Below are 22,644 nucleotides of genomic sequence, written 5' to 3'. Positions count from 1 at the left end.
ACAGAGGATAATGATGCATACGTAACAAAGAAGGGAGTCTATAAAAGTCAATCAAGTTCTATGGGCTTGTGTGATACAAAAAAAAAAAAAAACACAAAAAAACAAAAAAACAAACCAAACAAACCAAACAAAACAGAGAAGCTCGGAGTAGCTCTGCATTTCAGCAAACATAATAGATATTGGCCTTCCGCCTACTCCATTGCATTTATTTTTCTCTTGGGGGTTGTTTTTATAGCCCAAGGAACTGGTCTAAAAAGAGTTGGGGTTACTTAAGAAGTGATGATTTACTACTTAGTCCTGGCAGAACTGTAATGGCGTGGAAGTCGAATCTGTACCTGGCTTTATCTGAATGAATTCATTTCTTTTGCTTGATAAACATGTTCACTGGACAACAATGAAAGGACTGGGCTAATTATGACGTTACTGACACTGGTGGTATAAAGGCATCTCAAAGATGGATTCAGCCTAGCCACAGCAAAATGAGGACCATGTTGAAAATGGAAAGTGGAAATTCACCAGAAGCTTTTTTCCCCTGAGGTACAATCTTTCATCTCTGCCTCTTTATGTCTATCTCATCTTTCTTCTCTATGTGAACCAAGGGTTACTAGCCTTTTTTGTGCTATGGATGCCCTTGGCCCTTTGAGGACACCTAGGGGAGCCTTCTCAGAAAATGTTTTCAATTTATAAAAGAAACCTTATATAGGATTAGAAAGGAAACCAAATAGGGAGGCCTGGGTGGTTCAGTCGGTTAAGTGTCCGACTTCACCTCAGGTCATGATCACATGGCTCATGGGTTCGAGCCCCACCTCGGGCTCTGTGCTGACAGCTCAGAGCCTGGAGCCTGCTTCAGATTCTGTGTCTCTCTCGCTCTCTGTCCTTCCCCCATTCACGCTCTGTCTCTCTCTCCTTCAAAACTACATAAACATTAAAAAAAAATGTAAAAGAAAGACCGGAAACCAAATATAATGGGGTGCCTGGGTGGTTCAGTTGGTTGAGCCTCCAGCTCTTGATTTGGGCTCAGGTCATGATCTCAGGGTTCATGAGTTCTAGCCCCACATCAGGCTCTGTGCTGGCAGTGCATAGCCTGCTGGGGATTCTCTGTCTCCTTCTCTCTGCCCCTCCCCTGTTTGCTCTCTAACTCTCTCAACATAAATAAAGATTAAAAAGTAAAAGAAAAAAAAGGAACAAAAAAAGGAAAAAAAAGGAAACCAAATATATTAGAACACAATTACAAAACATTGATATTAAATATGATTTGATTTCTTAATTTAATTTTTTGTAATTTATTAATATCTGTGTTTCTTTAAAATACAGTCAATTAGAAGATCTGGCAGTATGTCAGTAAGTACCATAATTCCAAAATAGGTATAGCTTTTTTGAGGATTCTAATATAAAAATCTCTGTAATTACTACTGGAAATAAAATCATAGGTAATGCTAATTCTACTATAGTTTTGCCTAAATTTGTAATATAGTTAGAGGCTGTGAAAATCAATGTAATTTTTTTCCCTTCCAAGTTCATGAGCACCCTGAATTCTATTCCTGAATCCGGATACCTGGCGTCAGGTTAAGAAGTGCTACTATTGGGGCACCTGGGTGGCTCAGTTGGTTGAGCGGCCGACTTCCGCTCAGGTCACGATCTCGCGGTCCGTGAGTTCGAGTCCCGCGTCGGGCTCTGTGCTGACAGCTCGGAGCCTGGATCCTGTTTCCAATTCTGTGTCTCCCTCTCTCTGACCCTCCCCCGTTCATGCTCTGTCTCTCTCTGTCTCAAAAATAAATAAACGTTAAAAAAAAAATTAAAAAAAAAAAAAAAGAAGTGCTACTATTTACTCCCCTCCTTTTTATTTCTGTATAAATTGGAAAGTGGTAGACTAGCTTTAGGTTGCAAAATCCCACATGCAGAGCCCCAACAACTGTCACATGTCTAAGTGTCCCCATGCCAAATACCTAGGAGAGTTAGTCTGATTGGCCAGGGTCCAGGTATCCATTTCTATTCCCCCCCAAAAATAGAATGAATGCAAAAGATCCTCTAAAGCAAGAATACCCTTGACCTACTCTTTTGGAGAACAAGGAGAAAGAGATTTCCAAAGGTAGGATATGTATAAGACAGACATCCCAAAAGGAAATTTTACAAATATAGGTTTAGGGTCTTTAAAAGCAATTTGAAAATTCCTTAGTCTTACAGATATAAAGAGAGTTATTCTCCCTCAATGGGAAGAAAAATTGTCTGTGCACAAATAAAAGTTCAGGTGTTTTAAAAGTCTACTATGGCACTGTCCGACGGAACTTTCTGTGGTGATGCAAATGTTCTTTATCTGCATTATCCAATAGGGTAGCCACTAGTCACATGTAGCTATTGAGTAATTTAAATGTGGCTAACATGATTGAAGAAGTAAATTTTAAGTTTTATTTCATTTTAATTTAACATTTAAATTTATATAGCCAAATGGACAGGAGATACTATAATGGACAGCCCAGTTCTAAACCGTTAAGTCTGTATCTGTATCACTTTTCTTACATGACACTCTAGTCAAACTAGCAAAGAACTACCTTTCTGCTTCTGAACTCTGTTGTGACTGTTCTCCCAGAAGTCAGCCATGCACTTATAGTTTGTCCATTTCTCTAGGTCATTCCATATCACATATGCCTAGCTCATATCCCACCTCCTCTGGAAGCCTTCTAATATCAGCCCAGCCCTCTGAAGTCTTAAGGCATAAAATGCTCTGTCACTAACTGGGACAAAACACATGCCACTTAGTACTGATATTTATCTTTTTAAAACTATTTATAGTTTACCTTTAAGTAGAGTTCATGGTCCTCTGGGGGAACAAATGATTTCTCATATGTCTTTGAATACTTAATCTTGGTATATAGGTTTTCAATGCAATTTTGTCAAAGATGAGATCACTAGATAATTTGGAGAAGCAGATGATGCAAATAGAGACATAAATCCACTAGAGCAAAGATGCCTGAAGGTAGAGAATCGCTATGTGGGGAACAGATAACTGAAATATGTTAGATCAAAGAGAGACCAATAATTATTCGGTGCTATTTTTAGGCAAATAAAGTATTCTCCTTTTGTGGATGAGACCACCAAGCTCTGATGATATCGAACAATTTACCTAGGCTCATATGCTAATAAAGGATATAGTGGAAACTGGAACTCAGGTCTCTGGCATTCAGCAGTGTCTACAAAGCAGAATTCTAAAAAGATTGGGGAATTCTTAACAAGCAAGAGAAGTGCCAATAGAAGAGGACAGCAGAGAGGAGATTCATGAAGAGAAATTCAAGAGAAATTTATGATGGACGTCCTTGGTCTATTCCGGTTGCAGAAAGCCTAAGGGGTAATTTCCACCAAATTGAAGAAAATTCAAATATTAGATAAATAAAGAAGTTCTTCTTATTTTAACCATGTGAATCCATGCATAATAACTAGACATGCCTAAGATATGCCTCCATGCTTTATAGTCTCCAGGTCACATTCTTTCACCTGATAAGATAGAGACTTGGGGTACATACCTCATTATACACTTGCATGCCAGACTGCAAAGAACGAAGCACATATGGAAAGCTTTGTCAGAGGATAAATTATTTGACAGCATTTCCTATGAGATTTTGGCATGAAAATTGGAGACAGTGTTAGAAAAAAAAAAAAATGACCATGAATGTTAGGTATGTAGTGCATAAAGGAGAATCACACATCTTTCTATCTCCTAGGTAAAAACAGTATCCTAGAGAGAAGATAAAATTCAACACTGGATAAAAATTAGCATATGGACCACATAAACCCATTGGACTCTTTTATACAACTACCTCAAAGCTATTCTGTCAGATCTAATCCACTTGTCTTCTTAGAATAGAGATAGGAGACAGAAGAAGGAAACTCTAAGATAAGTGAGTAGATAGGTAGTAGATAGGTATTTCCATGCTTAGAGAAAGGAGACTCAAACATCAAATAATTGTATGACAGATGCCTTTGATTTGCTAAGAATGTGATATGCTAAAGAATATTCTTAATATCCACACACTAAACAAAGCACTGATTAAAATATTTAGACTAAAGTATGGCTACTATACAAAATCATTCTCAACGTTTAATTGGAAGAATGCGCTTAGTAATCTTTTAAAGTAGCTAGTGTTTGAATAGTCTTATTGAATGCCTGCAGTGTTGCACTAAGACCCCCAAATAGTAATGTTACTTCACATGATGCCAAACTCAGGGGGTTTTCATATGTTATAGCCTATTTTTGCTACTTAGTCATAGATTGGGAAAATTTCAAGTCATTCCATAAATTCTTGGGAGTATGTCCAATCATCTTGATGTAGATATATTTGAAAAGCCAGATATCAAAACAAGAATATTTAGGGGCATAATATAGTTAGGTAGATAAGAAACGACTTCATCTACCAAAAGCAGTCATTATTTAAGAGAACAAGCCTATAAATGGGATTGATGAAGAATAATTTCTAATGGAGAATCAATGGAGAGTGAACACATTAGTTAGGGAAAGTAAAAATGAAATTTTGGCTAATTGAGGTGACCATGCTTGTGTGCTACACACCTGTTGCTATGTTTTTAGGGTAAATGTTAGGATCATTTTGATAAAAATATTATTAATAATGTGTATTATGTGCTTAGAATATGCCAAGGCACTTTGCTAAATCCTTCTTAAGTATTATTTCATTTAATTCTTACAATTACCTTAATACAGATTATTTCTATTATTTTTATTTTATTTTATTATTTTTTTTTAATTTTTTTTTCAACGTTTATTTATTTTTGGGACAGAGCGAGACAGAGCATGAACGGGGGAGGGGCAGAGAGAGAGGGAGACACAGAATCGGAAACAGGCTCCAGGCTCTGAGCCATCAGCCCAGAGCCCGACGCGGGGCTCGAACTCACGGACCTTGAGATCGTGACCTGGATGAAGTCGGACGCTTAACCGACTGCGCCACCCAGGCGCCCCATTTTTATTTTATAGATGAGAAAACTAAGATAATTAGGTAAGTTGCCCACAACACATGGGAACTGATGGAGCTAGGGTTTAAAATCAGATAGGCAGACTCTAAGTATCTATACTCTTAGCCACTATGCTATAGTTCATACCGTGCAAACATCAATAAAATAACCCCTTTTTTTATCACATTTAAATAATATACAAAAACTTACTAGAGGAAAAAATTGTTTTATTTTGGAACAACTTAAAAATTGTTTTAAGTCCTCATTTTGAAAAACAATTACTTCAAAACCTAAAGTCACATTCTACGAAAGAAGCTTTTACGGACTGAATGGTTGTGTCCTCTACCAAATTCATATATTGAAGTTCCTACCCCCAGTGTGGCTGTAGTTGGAGACGGGGCCACTAAGAAAATAATAAAGCTAAGTGTGGTCATAAAGGTGGGGCCCTCATCTCATAGGATTACTGTCCTTATAAGAAGAAACATCAGAAACCTGCTTCTCTGTGTAGGTGCACTGAGAGAAGGCCATGGGAAAATAGGGGGAACATGGTCATTGGCAAGTAAAGAGAACTCTTACTAAGAATTCAATAGGTCTGCACCTTAATCTTGGACATGTAGCCTCCAGAACGGCGAGAAAATTACTTTCTGTTGTTTAAGCCAAGTTTAAGGTACTTTGTTATGGCAAAGGAGCTGACAAAAACAGAGCTTTAAATTATAAATTCTTCCTTCAAACAAGGAAGGTTATGTGTTTATAACCTGCAAAATGATTGTGAGAGATAGCCAGTGAAATCAAAATCTGGAATTAAAACTTCATAATTTGACTATCGTTGATAATGCTGTTGTAAACATCAGGGTATATGTATCCCTTCACATCAGTACTTTTGTATCCTTTAGGTAAATACCTAGGACTGGAATTGCTAGGTCGTGGGGTAGTTCCATTTTTGACTTTTTGAGGAAACTCCATACTCTTTTCCAAAGTGGAAAGAGCCCAAATGTCCATCGACTAATGAATGGATAGGTATATATACACGGTGGAGTATTACTCATCCATCAAAAAGAATGAAATCTTGCCATTTGCAACGACATGGATAGAACTAGAGTGCATTATGCTAAGTGAAATAAGTACGTCAGAGAAAGACAAACACCATATTATTTCACTCATATGTGGAAATTAAGGAACAAAACAAATGAACATGGGGGTAAAAAGAGAGGTAAACCAAGAAACAGACTCTTAACTATAGAGAACAAACTGATGGTTACCAGAGGGGGAATGGGTTAAACAGGTGATGGGCGTTAAGAAGGAGTGCACTTGCTGTGATGAGCACTGGGCGTCGTATGTAAGCGTTGAACCACTAAATTGTGCACCTGAAGCCAATGGTACAGTGTATGTTAACTAACTAGAATTTAAATAAAAACTTGGAAAAAATAAAATACAAACTTCATATAACTTATTACCCCTCCCCTTCCCCTTAAAATATATGCCCTTGTTTCCCAGTGTTTGTGATCTTCCATAGGAGAAAGCATAGGCTAACCATTACCAGAAACCTTGTCTTGTTTGAGGTCGAGACCTCTTCTCTTAAAAAAAAAAAAAAATCACAAAGTTTTTGTGAGGAGTGGAGAGTGTCACGTTTCGTTAAAATACAGGTAAATTCAGGGGCGCCTGGATGGCGCAGTCGGTTGAGCATCCGACTTCAGCCAGGTCACGATCTCACGGTCCGTGAGTTCGAGCCCGGCGTCGGGCTCTGGGCTGATGGCTCGGAGCCTGGAGCCTGTTTCTGATTCTGTGTCTCCCTCTCTCTCTGCCCCTCCCCCCGTTCATGCTCTGTCTCTCTCTGTCCCCCAAAAAATTAATAAACATTGAAAAAAAATTAAAAAAAAATACAGGTAAATTCAGATACCAATTAAACAAAATTTTTTAATGTTTATTTAGTTTTTAGAGAAAGAGACAGTGTGAGCAGGGGAGGGGCAGAGACAGAGGGAGACAGAATCTGGAGCAGGCTCCGTCACCACAAGCACCCTGATGCGTGGCTTGAACTCACAAACCGTGAGATCATGACCTGCGATGAAGTTGGCCACTTAACCGACTGAGCCATCCAGGTACTCCCAGATAACAATTTTTTTAAAAAAATTTTAACATTTATTCATTTTTGAGAGTGAGAGAGACACAGCATGAGCGGGGGAAGGGCAGAGAGGGAGACACAGAATCCGAAGCAGGCTCCAGGTTCTGAGCCGTCAGCACAAAGCCTGACGCAGGGCTCCAGGTCCCCAACCGTGAGATCATGACCTGAGTCGAGGTTGGACACTTAAACGACTGAGTCACCCAGGGGCCGCCCAGGTAACAATTTTTAAAGTGTAAATTTCCCTTTCATTTTGCACAAATAAATTAATGTATAGTTATTAGATAGTCCACTAGAATGTATAGCTAATGTATAGTCCATTATAATAGTTATTGTATAATTCACTAGAATATCTGATTTCCTCTTTAAATGGAGATGATGTTGGTGTTACATATATTATAAGTGGCTTTTAGGAACATCAAAGGAGGTAATCTCCATGAAACCTTGAAAACTTTCAAGTTCTACCAAAATGCTAAGTCAATTATTACTTTTTTCTAAGTCAATTTTTATTATTGTTGTCTACTCTAAGTGACCGATACATTTTGACTTTAAATCATGTGCAGTTCATTGAAAGGAAGTAATAACCACATAAGTTAAAAAAAACAAATCCAACATTTCCTGAATGTTTATGCCTAGTATTTTTAACAATAGAACATATCGTTAAGTATGGTGTCGTGACAAAGGCATCCATAAGAAATACCAGTTTTGTTTGTAGGGGCCTGCAGATGAAAGAGCCCAAGTGATTAACCTGAAGCTGAAGATAAAGGGAATAAATTCAGAGACCGAGATGGAGAGCCTTATTAGAAAATAGTGGAATATCATCCTTATATGCCCACTCCAGAGACAATGTTGCCAGTTACAGGCCCACTCTTCAAATGCAGAGTTCATGAAGCAAACAGATTTTTTCTTCCTTGAGTCTTGATCCCCAAAGCACCTGGTATCAATAGTGATGAACTAGTAACCTAACCAAAAACTCCCATTACATAACTTTTTCCTTTCCTTTTTTTTTCAACATTTATTGATTTTTTGAGACAGAGAGAGAGCATGAACGGGGGAGGGGCAGAGAGAGAGAGAGGGAGACACAGAATCAGAAGCAGGCTCCAGGCTCTGAGCCGTCAGCCCAGAGCCCGACGCGGGGCTCGAACTCACAGACCGCGAGATCGTGACCTGAGCTGAAGTCGGACGCTTAACCGACTGAGCCACCAAGGAGCCCCAATTTTTTCCTTTTCTTCCTTAATGCTGAGTCTTAGAGGTGCATTAATTACATCTGGCTCTTGTGAAATGAAAGCTATTTCAGTTTTTATGCAAAAGCGGAAGGAAATTCCTTTCCATAGGAAGAAAAATGAAAGAAGAACATATCTAATCCTGGTTTTTGCTTAGATGTGTATAAATTCTATATTGTCATCTTTATTTTGCATCCGGATCATATCCTTTGTTTTTAGGATCTGTCAGCAGGCTTGGGTTTCGAGTCTCTTGAGCCTTCAAAGTTCTGACCACTGGTTTCTGTGCATTTTTTATTTCCAACCTAGCAGGGAGTGAGCCTGGATAGGCTGTTCCTTCTGCCAGTTCCATGCTTTTCATCTCTGAAACATCAGAGTTCGGTTTTTAATCAAAATGCACTAATGTGTGTCAATCAGATTTAAGTGGGTAAATTCAATCTCCAAATGTGAGTAAAAAAACAAAACAACTCATGTAATATGTTGATATCAAAATAAAATCATATTTGTAAGGGAACTATCAGTTTTGTTAAATGAAAGAGTTAATTACGTAGGGTTCTTTTCCTCCAGGAAAGGGAGGAAAAAAGTTTGTTTTGTTTCATTTTGTTTCTTTTTTCCATAGCTGTCAATTGCAAATGTGTGGTGTTGTAGCTGGAACATGAATATTTTAAAGTAACAGCAAATGCCTGTAATTCTTCTTGGCCAGAGGTTCCAGGCATGTCCTTTACTGGCAGTGAACCACATACAGGCAGAGTCTGTCTCATGGTGCCAAGGAGTCAATTACGCTCTCTTAGACTGTCAGGATGTGACTGCCTTTATTATATGTTCTCTGCCCCTTTCTTTTGCATCAAGTAGAAGAAACCTCTTTTCATCCCTTATCAAATTGTTTCATTTTCACCAGGTGCAGGTTTTAGTTTTTCTCTGTATTCAAGAGGACTGTTTGCAAAATCAAATCAAAGAATAATGATACTGTAACCTATCCTTCCGTTGCATTTTAGTATTTTTTCCTAGGGTTCACGGTATGAACATAGCGCCAAACCTAGGGGGCACTATTCCTAGCGGTGCAATAGAGTAGGGGGCATCAGGCTCTCCAAACTATCTTTAGTTTATACAATTTATATGTTAAAGAAAATAAATTCAATTGAGGACGCCTAATGGAACTGTCTGGAGCGTGTTATAGGAGGGTACTTAAATATAGTCTGATAAAAAATTAAAACCAATTTATCAAAATGGCAAAACATTTGGTAATTTGGAACACTCTTAATGTCCATTTAAAATGCAATCGTCAGTAATTTATTCCATTATGGAGATTTCAAGTTATCAGCATTTAGTACGATTTATAGCTCATTCTTAATTTTGCTATTATTTACTTTAGCAAATAGGGGGAGTCTTACTCTGCAAAAATAAGTGCTGATTCTCATGTTGTAAAGTACCTCAGTGTAACAGATTCAGTGTGGAAAACAAGGTGACAGCTTGCTACCACCAAGTAGAGTTTTAAACTTATTTTAGGTAAGCGTTTAGATAAGTGGTTCTCATGCTTTTGTATCTTGAAGAACCAACCAGGGAGCTTATTAAAAATGGAAATTTCTGACTTCCAGCCCTAAGGATTCTGATCACAAGGTTTGGAATGGAGCCAAGTAATCTGCACCGATTTTTAACGATCCCCCCTATACGATTCTATTCCTAGGACACATTTTGAGAGATACTCATTGAGATAGAAGAATCTGTACTTTTTGTACACGATGTTATTTTATACATGGACGACTGATTAATAGGTACAGAAATCCTCAAATTAATGAAGTTGTTGATTATATCCAACTTGCGGGATGTACATGATCTTTCAAATATTTGGTTTGGGAAATTGTTCCATTCTGTATTAACATTCCAAGTTGTGTCACTAAGACCAAATTCATCAAATCAATAATTCATTTAAAGGCTGTGGTATACACTCAAAGCTATAAATATTTAAACGGGTAAGGTGTATTTCCTTCTCTTAGATAACATAACTCATAGGGAAATACAGAGAGTGAAACATATCACCAGAAAAATAAAAATAAATATAACAAACAGCTACTATTAATATACACTGAAAAGAATAGGCTGATTTATTGAAAGTGATATTCTGTTGTATTCCAAAGACTTTCTAAAGAATGTGGCTTTCGGGAGTACACACAATACTGAGGCCTTATTCTGGCCATGTATTACGATAATGTTCATTATTATGGAACAAAAACAAACCTCACTGCAAATATTTTTGTTTCTACTTGAAGTATAGTTGCCATGCAATATATTAGTTTCAGGTGTACGACATGATGATTTGACAATTGTATATATTACAAAATGCTCATTGCGGTAAGCGTCGTCACCATCTGCTCACTGTGAATATTTTGGCTTCAGAACTGAATATATTCTAAATAACATCATCTTAAATGACAATCCCATTATTTCCATCAAGGAACTGGAGTTGGTGTCATTAGAATAGAATGAGTTGCACGTGAAGGAAATAAGTCATGAGTAAGAGTGGAGGACCAACGAGCCACCTAAAGACTTTTAGTCAAGCTTGAAATATTTTTCCAAACAGAAGAGCTGATCAGAAAGGAAGGCTGGATGTCAATCAGTAGATATTATCTTAGATTTGAAATGATGGTCTAAGTAGAAATTCCAAGAAGACCTCTCCATAGTCCTGTGTATTCCAGGAACAAAAGGGAGAGTCAACCTTATTATAAGCAAAAACAAAATACCACACATGTCCACATGGATATGACAATGCAAAAAGGTCATTTACATGTGGGCAAATGAACTCTAGGTTCTAGGCAGGGGAAGGCAGAAGACAAAATAAATCCATGCACCATCAAGGTTTAAAGCTTCATCTCCAGCTCTTGGCAGATTGTGGCAGAGGGGGATAGTTCTGAGTGATGGGTGAGAAGTTGGGGGAAAGATAAAAGAGAAAAAAGAAAATTGAAAGGAGTTTTCGGCCCACGGCATTCCTGGTCCTTAAAGAAGATAGTATCTATAACAGGGACCTTACAAGCTTCATTTTTTTCTGATGTGCTACCTGAATTTTAAGAACCTAGAGCAGAACAACAATAACAAGAACAACAACTACAACTACAATAAATCGTTAGGACCTAGTGTTACATCCATTATCCAGTCAACAGGCCACAGAATCAAACCTATTGGTGCTGTTTATGTTTGCCAATGAACCATTTCAAATATTAAAATGACATCAATACAGGTTTCTGGAGAAGCTCACTGACATTAATAGTACCTGCCAAAAGTGTAATGCAAACTTCTGAACGTATGTCATATTTAGGAAGTTCTACTTTTTCAGTTATTTTTCACAGGGCTGGCAAAAGGAAACGTAAATTACTGTGGTGGTAGGGGAAGGAAACCAACACTTAAGGAAGGCTTATCATGGGCTTCACATTGTGTTACATGCTGTATAGATTATCCCATTTGGTAAGTAAATGACAAATGGTAAGTGTGCTAACGATGCAAGAGATAGCAACCCGTGGTTTACGGACATTCTGGGGTTTCATGATGAACACGCCATTTCAATTTACTTTAACAGTTTAACTAATTGTTGAAGTTAAAAGTCACTTTCAAACCAATCAACCCCGAGACGAGTCTACAAATACATTCACACACACACGCTTGTGCGTTTTGATCTGTACACCTTTCTGGAGAAGTGTATGACTTTAGTTAAAAGCTTTGGAAGACGCAAAAATGACTACTTGGACTTCTTGTGTAACTGTCCGTGTGGCAAGGATGTGAGGAGGGTCAGGGCAAAGGATACAACCACACACAGTATGGGTTTACCTGGGAAAACTACAAGCCAACGATGGACAAGAGATGGTGTACATCTCCATTCTCTTACCATTCCATAGGGAAGCCTGGGGTGCCTCACAGCGCAGCTAGACTCACAGTAGCTCATGTCCTGCTACACTAATTCTCACAGCGTAAGCAGAGAATGGCCCTTTCAGCCTGGGTTCCCCTGAAAGCACAGCTTCAAGTATTTACGTTTAGATAGCATATTTGGGGTCGGAACCCATGGGGACAGGAACAAGGAACAGGCAGAGAAATATATGGAAGAAGGGAAAGTGACCCAGGATGTTAATCCAGTTGGTCACTGCTATGGCTGATGAGTTGCTCGATACTGTGGAATAGCCTGAGAATCCTTACGACACATATTTCAGGATCATCTGCTCAAAGGGGAAAAAAAGGGAAATATTTACCATTGGCTTCTGTCTCCCAATGTCCAGGAACTGTCCCATGTACCCTGCAATTCTTGCCACTCAGCTTCTCTTTGTGTCGGAGTTGCTCTAGAATAGGTTCGGGGGACACCTATCCCAGGCCTGAGGGGACATATTGTGTGTTGCTTCTGTACGAAACTCATCAAAGCCCATGGCTTAGAATGACTAGTTATATTGTGGTAAGATTTTGATATATACAAATTTTCCCTTAAGGTGGAAGACTAGACATTTTGGACTCAGCCAATAGCAAGTTGATGGCCAGCTGTTCCAGCTCAGGTCCTGGAGACCTAGAAAGCGATGGAAGGTTGTAACATCTGCTCAGTGGGGGGATCCACTCATCCTATGGAAATTTGGGGTTAAAGTTCAGCCTTTTCCTGCTGGAGCGAATGTGGAACCGCAATACCATGTATCCATTGTCAAACAATGAAGAAAGGGTGCCCAGGATTGCCTTTGGAATTTCTGGTTGGCACTCCATGATCAGATCCAGAGGTTTTGTATGGAAATTCATTCCAATAATATTTTTTTAAATGATGAGCATTTCTTAAAACATATGTTTAGGCAAAAGCTAGGAATAAAAAAGTGATCTGGTTTCCCTGATAATATTTACATTAAATGTAATTCTACATCTCATGTTCATGAGTTGTAAAAGAAAGTTTGAATAGAGGAAAGATTCTCTGTATCTTGCTTTGCAGATAGGGATACGGATGTGGGCCAAAGGGCTGTTGGAAACCTCCTTTCCTCTTATATACTATGAAGGGTATAGCTACTTGGAATTTTTTTTTTTATATCTCAAATGAGATTATATTGATTGTGAGCATTTTCTATTTAAGGCGTTTTGCTTTGTAAAAAGGATTATCTGCCACTGATTAATAACACCTTCAATGATTTCTAGGTTTTCCCTGGACTGTGATTGTGTAACTGATTTACCATAATACTGAGCAATGTTTGGATGGCTTTAGTTTAGTTTTGTTTTTTTTAAATACCCCTATTATCCTTTTCCACTCCTATACTTTCTATCACTTGGCCTAAAGCAATTTTTGGTATATTATTGTGGTGTAAAGTCAGTCTGATTTATCCTTTTCAACATATCTTTGTTTAAACTGCCTTCTCACGGGGCACCTGGGTGGCTCAGTCGTTTAAGTGTCTGACTCATGGTTTCGGCTCAGGTCATGATCTCACGGGTTTGTGGGTTCGAGCCCCCTCATCAAGCTCTGCATTGGCAGTGTGGAGCCTGCTTGGGATTCTCTCTCTCTCCTCTCTGCCCTCCCTACTCCCGCTGTCTCTGTCTCTGTCAAAATAAATAAATAAACTTTAAAAAAATAAAATAAAATGCCTTCTCTTGCTGCATATTTTGTCCCCCCCTTTTCCAATTCTTAGGGCTGACCAAACTCAATCTAGTCCCTTTAAAACCCTCTTCTGTTAATCAGCAAGTATATAGGGTGATGGGGTCCAAACATTTTATTTAGTAGAGGGTCACTTCTGTTGAATGTCACCTATGGGAGTTACAAAAAGGAGGCATCCATCCTTCTGTTTCTTCTTTCAACAAATAATTGTTGAATCATAATATGCATAGAATGCTATTATTCTCTGTGCTGTGGGATATTATCAAATGTAAAAAAAGAGACCTAGGTCAGGGAAAGTATGCAAACTAATGTTGCTAACCCCATTTCGTCAAGTAATTTTGGTGTGGGAAATAAACAGTGGGAAAGCAAGTGGGGAAAGAAAAATAAGTAGGAAGACTCTGAACAGATGTTCAACACAGCAGGAGAGAGCATTTCAGACCTGGGATCCAACTTGTAAAAAGAAAGCATGTAGTGGCTTGCATTTTGAGAAGAACCCCAGACAGGAAAAGATTATACTTTGCGGCAAAGACACAACAGGGAGACATAAATGAGATCATGACTATGTTCCTTGTGGAACCACAGAGAAGAATTTGGGGTTAGGAAGCCCATTAGCAGACGGCATGCTTAAGAGTAGTACTTAGCCACTGCCCAGGCATTTGTGATGGGCTGTTTGTGTAGGTAGCTTATAAAGCTCTGAATTGCCTTTTTCGTTTAGCATCTTTTATGTAGAAAATTATTTACACTGCTGTCTCATTTTCTGTCACTTCAGAAACCAACAATTTACTAGTTTATAATAATTATATAAACCCATAAAATTAACTAACAAAATTCATTTTTGTAGGATTTCTTCACTTTTAATTAAATCTAGCATCAGTGTTACAAAACCCACAAGAATAAAATAAAATTCATTTTGCTAGTAAAATGGATTTTTGAATGCTTTCAAGTCCCCTGAGGAATGAAAGTCCAATAAGACTTGAATTCCTATCACCCTGTATGCTAGAAAGGGCTGAACACCACATGGGAAGTTTGAGAGTGTTCTGAACCAGCAAAGGGGAGCAGTGGGAAAAACTCTCATCCTCCACTCTGCAGTAAGAAAACTATCAAACTCCCATTCAGAATGCAGTTCTTTGCAGCCATATGGAAATGCAATTCCAGGTCCAAAAGGAATTGAGCTCCCAAAGGGATTTTGTAAGACTCAAATCACATGTGAGCTGGGTCAAAAATCATGAGGTTGCTGTCTAGGTAAAGAATGTGAAAAAATAAGTCTAGATGAAAGCAAATTGGGAGTCAGCAGTTCAGATTCTCAGAGGAGAAAGTCCAGAGAACAGGCCAAGAAATGCTTTCTATGTTGGACCATGGGGATAAAACGATAATTTATCAAACTGCTTACTAGGTGATTTAAAAAAAAAAAAAAAAGGAAATGCCCTGGCCCAAGGCATGGAACTTACCAGGCATGTTAACAGGCCAAGTGACATTATGGGTTACCCACTGCTCTGAGTATTTTCTTGATCCACTTCATTTAAGTCAGCACCATCGTTCTCTGCGTTGTATTTTATTCATGGAGCTCATCTCTGTTTGAAGATTTTGAGGGTATTTACTTATTGATTTGTGGATTATTTGTTTCCTCCTCTTTGAATGTGAGTTTTATGCTGGTTCCCATCTATCTCCAGCCTGTGAACAGTGCCTGATGCATTGGAATAGTCCATAACGGTTAAATAAATGAATAAAAAGTGAAATGAAGGTTTTGCAGTGACAGTCTTGTGTCACACAGTGTCACACAGTGTCACACACATTCATTTGTAAGATGCTGCTGTTGATTAAAGCTCAGATGCTTGCAGCAGATAGAGAGCTTGGGAACAGAAGTGCTCTGATAACAGCACACTTGTTTATGGGTGTGCACAGTGAATTTCAATTCATTTTGTTAAGATAATAAGGATGAGGTATTAAATATCAGTTTGGCATAGGCTTATAAAAAATAATTGCCTTAACACGTTGACACATTAGTACTTTTGGTTGTGATCTTTTTTCTCCCCAAAGAGAATTCATTTACAGTTAGGGTTCAGGTTAGGGAAAGTTGTCCCACATCGTTTGACCCAAAAGTGTTTGAACTTCATTTCCAATTTTTCAGAAAGTGGGTTCTTTTCTTCCACAGTACAGTTAACATGGAATTGATTTGGTAATTTTTAAATATACAACATTCCTCTAAAAATTTGGATATTTCTATATTACTCATTTTTAAAATGTGTTCACCATGAAGGAATTATTTGGATCTTAAGAGTGTTTTGTACTCAAGCTCATTAATTTGTTCTATCAATCCCTTATGCCCCTTCAAGGAATGCTCTCTCCCTCTGGCCCATTCCCCCTTTGAATTAGAACTGATATTTTATATCTAACCTCTTATAGACAAGATATAAATTGCATGAGGGCAAGGACGTTTTCTATTTCATTCCCTACCTAGCCTTCAGTGACATGGTGAATGCATGACAACAATGACAGATTCCAGATAAATGAAGGAGAAGTTGATGGGCTGTTTCAAGCAGCATTTCCCAGAGTATCTATATTTTGGTGGGGCTCAGAGTCTGGCTCTTGACTGCCCGTTTAGAAATTTGCATTTATTAGTTTTTTTTTTTTTTTAGTGGGACCATAAGCTTTTAAAAATTTAATTTTATTTTGATTATATATTTTCAAAGTAAACTATTGCTAAAAGGACTTTCTCCCAGCCACTAGCTTATTCACGACAGGGGTCCTCCTTTGGAGACAAGAAATGCCATCTCAGCTCTTCTGGTACTTAAATGTTTATTTCTAAATAGCCTACAATATTGCATGATTTTGATTATTAACTTTAAACATTATCCAACTCACTCACAGTTTGGTAAATCCATAGTCAGTGTTATTATCATGAAAAATGCAAACACTATTCATTGTTGAGCCAAGCACATGCTGGATTGATAGTGCCTTCCTCTAGAATTTTTCCCGGAAAAGAATAGCTTTTTTTTTCTTGTTTCCTTAGTTTACCTTGAAATTATCTACCTTCTAGTAACTATGTAAAATATTGCCTCATTCAAATCCCCATGCAGTCAAATCTGTTAATCTATCAATTTTCTCCATCTTTCTTTCCTGGGGTCTTCTGTCCAGCCCAGAATGGCTCTGCTCAATGTGCAAGTTTCTGCCCCGCTGTCATCTTGAATGCTCTGCCGTCTTTTGAGAATCCCTTTTCCTTCTGTCCATTTTTGATCTCTCCATTCTGGAATGGTTTCCGGATTCTAGGCCTTCCATCGTCTTGGTTTATCCCTGGCTATAGATGGAATACACCATTAGCTTCTGGAAAAACAGAGTACAAAAGATCAATTTTTTTTTGAGACACAGCATTTCTTAAAACCTTTATTTCATTTTTAATATTATATATGGTTGGTAGTGTGTTTGGAGGTAGACTACTACATTAGATAATCATACACATTAAAAATTTGAAATTCATCATTCTGCTGTTCTCTAGCATTCTATGTTGCTTATAGAAAGAAAAGAAATTTTTGTTCCTGTTTTGTGTATACCCTCCTTTGACTCTGGAGGGTCTCCTCTTTATTCTTCCCTTTTTTCAGGTATAGCTTTTTCAAAAATAGGCAGTTGATGGTAGATCTTTTAAAAATCGAGACTTACATCCATCAGAGGTGGGAACTTCCTGGTTTTCTCTACGGAACTCCTGTTAGGCAGATGTTGGCCCTCTTTGCTTAATTATTTTCCTTTCATGTTTTCCCTCCTATTGGTTATCTCTTTGTATTTTTGATCTTCCAACTCTTTTGTTGGATTTTTATTCAGGCGGTTATCTTTTTATGCTCTAATATCTATTTCTTGATCCATGAATGTTCCTTTTTATGCATTTTGGTTTTGTTCCATGGGTTCAATACTTCTCTTATCTCTCCAAGGATATTAATTACAGTGTTTTTTTTTTTTTTTTGCTCCCTGAATTTGTTTTGATACTTTTCTCATTTTAATTTTAGAAGCTTTCAGTTCTTTGGTTTTGTTTCTAATTAAGATCAAGGCCCTAAGAATTGCATAGGAAATTCTGTGGGCGTGGGCTGTGTTTCTGTGCTGCTGAAGCTCCTGTATTTACCATGACTGACCAGCCAGCTTCTGTGTTGTAAAAACCCCAAATGTCTGTATTCCTGCTGGGATTTTCTGTGAAGCAGTAGAGTACAGCATGTTTTCTCTTATACCTACCTAAGGGGAATTAACATGGCTGCCAGCTTTCTGGCATTTGGTGAAAAGGAAAGGCTCAGGTCCACAGTTGAGTAACCAAACGTTAGCTTAATACCCCTTTTCCCCCCAATATGGTACCTTGCTGTCCTCTGTGCCCCGTGCCTGCAATTGTGTTAGAAGTGGGATTCTTATCTGAACTTAGAGTGAGTGGGGAGCAGGGATCTGGGGCTAATTGCTCCCTTAGTGTTTTTTTTTTTTTCAAATACTGTCCTTTATAGCTTCAAATTCCAATTATAGCTTCTTGATAATTCCAATTCCCAAGCCTTTCTGGGGTTGTTAGGGTGCAATGTATTAGTAAATCCATGTGTAAGATTTTATTCCTTCCAATCCTCTAAGATAATTCTCTCTGAACTTTAGTCTTCAAGCATTATAGCTTGGGGTAATAGATACCTGCTGGTGTTTTAAAAAGATATGCAATTTGTTTGCTTTAATCGATTTGTTTTTGTTCTGTCTTCATGGATTTTAAGGGGTTGGATTTTGAGAGGAGAGGGGATGGAAATGTCTTGATTTCCCCAATTGGAAATCACAAATCTGGTAATCAAATTTTGAGGGATGTATTCTATTATAAAATTGTCAAAATGTATTCTTAATGTTTATTTATTATGAGAGAGAGACACACGGAGCATGAGAGGGGGGAGGTGCAGAGGCAGAGAGAAAGAGAGAGAGAGAATCCCAAGCAGGCTGCGGGCTCAGTGCAGAGTCCTACTGAGGGCTCAAACCCATGGATTGTGAGATCAGAACCTGAGCCGAAACCAAGAGTCAGACGTTTAATCAACTGGACCACCCAGAAGCCCCAAAATGTATTTTTAAGCTGAATCACTATAACTTCAGGCGATTGAGCTTCCGACTTCGGCTCAGGTCATTATCTCAAGAGAGTTCGAGCCCTGTGTGGGGCTCTGTGCTGACAGCTCAGAGCCTGGAGCCTGCTTCTTTAGATTGTGTCTCCCTCTGTCTCTGCCCCTCCCCTGCTGGCACTCTCTCTCTCTCTCTCAAAATAAATACATATTAAAAAAAATTACACAGAATAAATATTAGTTGGTGCTTGGGAAAATTATCATAAGTGAATTGGAGTATTTCTATTTGTTGCTGAAAGCAAACGTGTCCCATTAGGAAAGTTAAGAAAAAAACTAAGGTCTAAACATTTCTGGTGGGTATTGAGTCAGTTTAGAGAAAATTAAGTCATCTTTCTGGTTAACATTATCACATTATCATACACTAACACCAAGTTCCCCATGTAAGTAAGTGCCTCCTAAGACAAACAGAATGCTTACATGGGGCAGGTAGACAACTCTCACCCCTGGAGAATTCTGGTAGTACAGAGAAAGATTTTTTTTTTTTTTATTCTTCATACCGACTACTGGTACCTATTATAACAATACATTTTACAATTATTTGGGTGAGAAAGCGACCAACATGTATTCAGTGCCTACTGTATACCATATATAGTAGTGTGTCTTATGAGTTATTATTATTATTACATCATTCTTTGTCACATATTTGTTATAATTCAAATTTACGTATTTTGAGTGAGCTTTCAGGGAAGCACCAGGTTTCTGGATGAAATTAAAGAGATTCCAATTACTTACTTGACTTATATCTGGAAAGTTTCACATGTGGCTGGCTACGTTCATTTTATGATTTCTATAGTTTTTACTTTAATTATTGACTTTTTCTGGATTTGTTCATAATTCTGCGCATAAATCTTTTGTTTGCCTGTATCATACATTAACTGCATGTCCAACACTGTGCAAAATCCCCATCGCTTATTTTTCTACCAAAAAAAAAATTTTTTTTGTATCTGAAGAGGTCTGATAAGAAAGAGCTGGTCGGAGTTCAAAACTAAGGACAAGCCCTAACTCAAGTTTGATAAAAAGCCAAAAAAAACCCCACACATTTAAATTTTTATTTTATTATTATTTTTTTAATCAGATCTTTTATTTATTTATTTTTTAATGTTTACTTATTTTTGAGAGATAGAGTGTGAGTGGGGGAGGGGCAGAGAGAGAGGGAGACACAATCTGAAGAGGCTCCAGGCTCTGAGCTATCAGCACAGAGCTCGATGCGGGGCTCGAGCCAACAAACTGTGAGATCCTGTCCTGAGCCCAGGTAGGACACTCAACCGACTGAGCCACCCAGGTGCCCCCCAAAACACACATTTTAAAAAACTGTAACATGAAAATACGCACATACACGCTTACAACAAGGATATATGTCTCTAACCACACATTCTCAGACTTCCTGAACAGAGCTGCAGCCAAAAGGATGAGTTCTTCTGAGGCTGGATGCTGCTGTGCCTTTTGCACCTGCTCCTGAGGTGAGCCATACTGGCAAGAAGAGAAGGCAGGACTGATTCCAAAGTGTTAGTCCTTAGCCAATCACCAAAGTCACAAACCCTCAGGGTGAGCTGGAACCACAGACGCACGTTAGATGTTCATCCCTGCGTTAAAAAAAGAGATTTTTGTGAAAATAGCGGCTGGTCCTGTGCCCAGAGAGCATGGAGAGCAAGAATGATAAGTTATCCATTTCTAGAAACTTTATAAATATAGGACTTGCTTACCACACACGGCTGACCTTGAATTCCCTTCTTATGAGTATGTTTGTAATTCTGAAAGCAGCCTCAGAAGGCTGGAGACCTACTCACAAGGTGGCTATTAATAAACAGTGTTCTAAAAGTTACAGTCGTCTAAAGTGTGCAGAGAGGCGTTTCGCGTCAATATTGTTATGAAAGGCTGAAGAGATCAGGTGATTAGCATCCACAGCTTTATCTGAACACTGTGGAGTGTGTGTGTGTGTCCCTGTGAGCGCACATAGGTACACATGTGCAACCCGCGCGCACATACTTAGAAGGTACTCGCTTCTTTGTGCATTTCGTGGTAAATAACGCTTACTTAAGAGCATGGTACTAGTTAAACCGAAATAGCAATGACTTCGTTTCTAAAATCATTCTAATTTTCCTATGTTTTCAGCAATGCCAATGATGATAATAAAATAATGTTAGACCGATGTATTTTTGTTTATGATGTTAACAAGGATAAGACTGGTTGTCTCATGGGGGAAAAGCATTCAGATTGCCTTCTTGGACAGAGTTTATCTCAAAATGCAGGAAATGTAATATAAACTCAGCTTACTTCTTGAATAAAGCTGGTCAATAACATCTTCATACATAGAGAGTGGTTTTTCAATATTTAAAAAGCAGCTGCCTGGATCTCACATATTTCATAATCAAACAGAGACAGACAACCAAACACTTGGATATAAAGCAAACATTAGCAGTAGGGATAAATTGATGAGTTTTGTTTTTCATCCCAATTTCATGCCTGGATTTATAACGTTGCTTTCCATTTTATTTTTCGTTTCTTTTATCTTCATTTTCCCCCTTCTTTCTCCTGCTCACCATCTCCTCTCAGTCATATTATATAATAAATTGTAACATGAAGAGCATCTTCAAGAAATTATATCCTATGGCCTTTCTTAAGGTAATCCAAACTTTTGCTTGGCCAAAAAAGAATTGTATGCTAAATTTATGTATGTTCCCAGAGACAGGGAGAAACTATTTTTTCTCTGTCCCCTTCATGAGACATTTAAACAAGTGGGTAACAGGTGCTACATGCCAGGAACACACTGTACTCTGAATATTTTTGTAAGAAGCTGTTCACTCTGGGGAAAGCATTTCATTTCTCAGTCCCAGTGAATGCCACCTGTGCTTGGTCAGTCACTGGCAGGATGGATACCCTCTTGGTGATGAAAAGGGATTTTATTGGACTGTGGTTAGAATTGTTTCTCCAAATACTTGGGGAAAGAGCTGTTAAATTACTTTGCACCCACCATTTTGGACAATCACTTCATGTCTTTTGGGACAAGATATTACACACACACTTTGAATGGAAGGAATAAAGCAAGTTTGAGCAAGGTACTAAGCTAGTGTCTTATTCTCATCTGGGAAAAAAAATCTCTCTGCTTTTATTATAAAACTTGGTTGTGCCAAGATGATGATACTCGTGTAGGGAAAGAGAATAAAATTTGAGATAGAAAGAAGGAAATATTTTTTAGTAGGGCCGAGGGGCCAACCTACATGTTTCTTGCATTAACCTCAGAATTAGCAGCTACATCTCATGCACTTGTCCTAATAAAGGCAATTTACACAGCGCTATGGATAAGAAAAGATTCCCAGAGACAATATTTGTAAGCTATAAATTACTAATACATATGTACTTATGATGAATAAATTATTTTGCAATATGATGAGCATGATCCTGCTTTAAAAGGAAAAATAAAATTCAGGTTTCTAAAGGAGGATTAACTCCATCCGCCCCTTAGGATATATAATTTTTCTTAAGTCATTTTCATTGCCTAGAGTTTTATGTATGCTAATGGTTGGAACTAATGTGCTTGTCCATAGACAGCATCATCCTAACTCCCCCAGGCAGAGCTGGACTATGATTTAAGCCAGTGCTTGATGAATTTCCTAAGCATGGCGAAGCGCTTCCTCTGCTCCACCCCCC

The sequence above is a fragment of the Herpailurus yagouaroundi genome, unplaced genomic scaffold (assembly GCF_014898765.1).
Source record: "Herpailurus yagouaroundi ecotype Mexico unplaced genomic scaffold, PumYag 162, whole genome shotgun sequence".
NCBI classification, from domain to species: domain Eukaryota; kingdom Metazoa; phylum Chordata; class Mammalia; order Carnivora; family Felidae; genus Herpailurus; species Herpailurus yagouaroundi.
Note: the sequence above shows the minus strand (reverse complement) of the source record.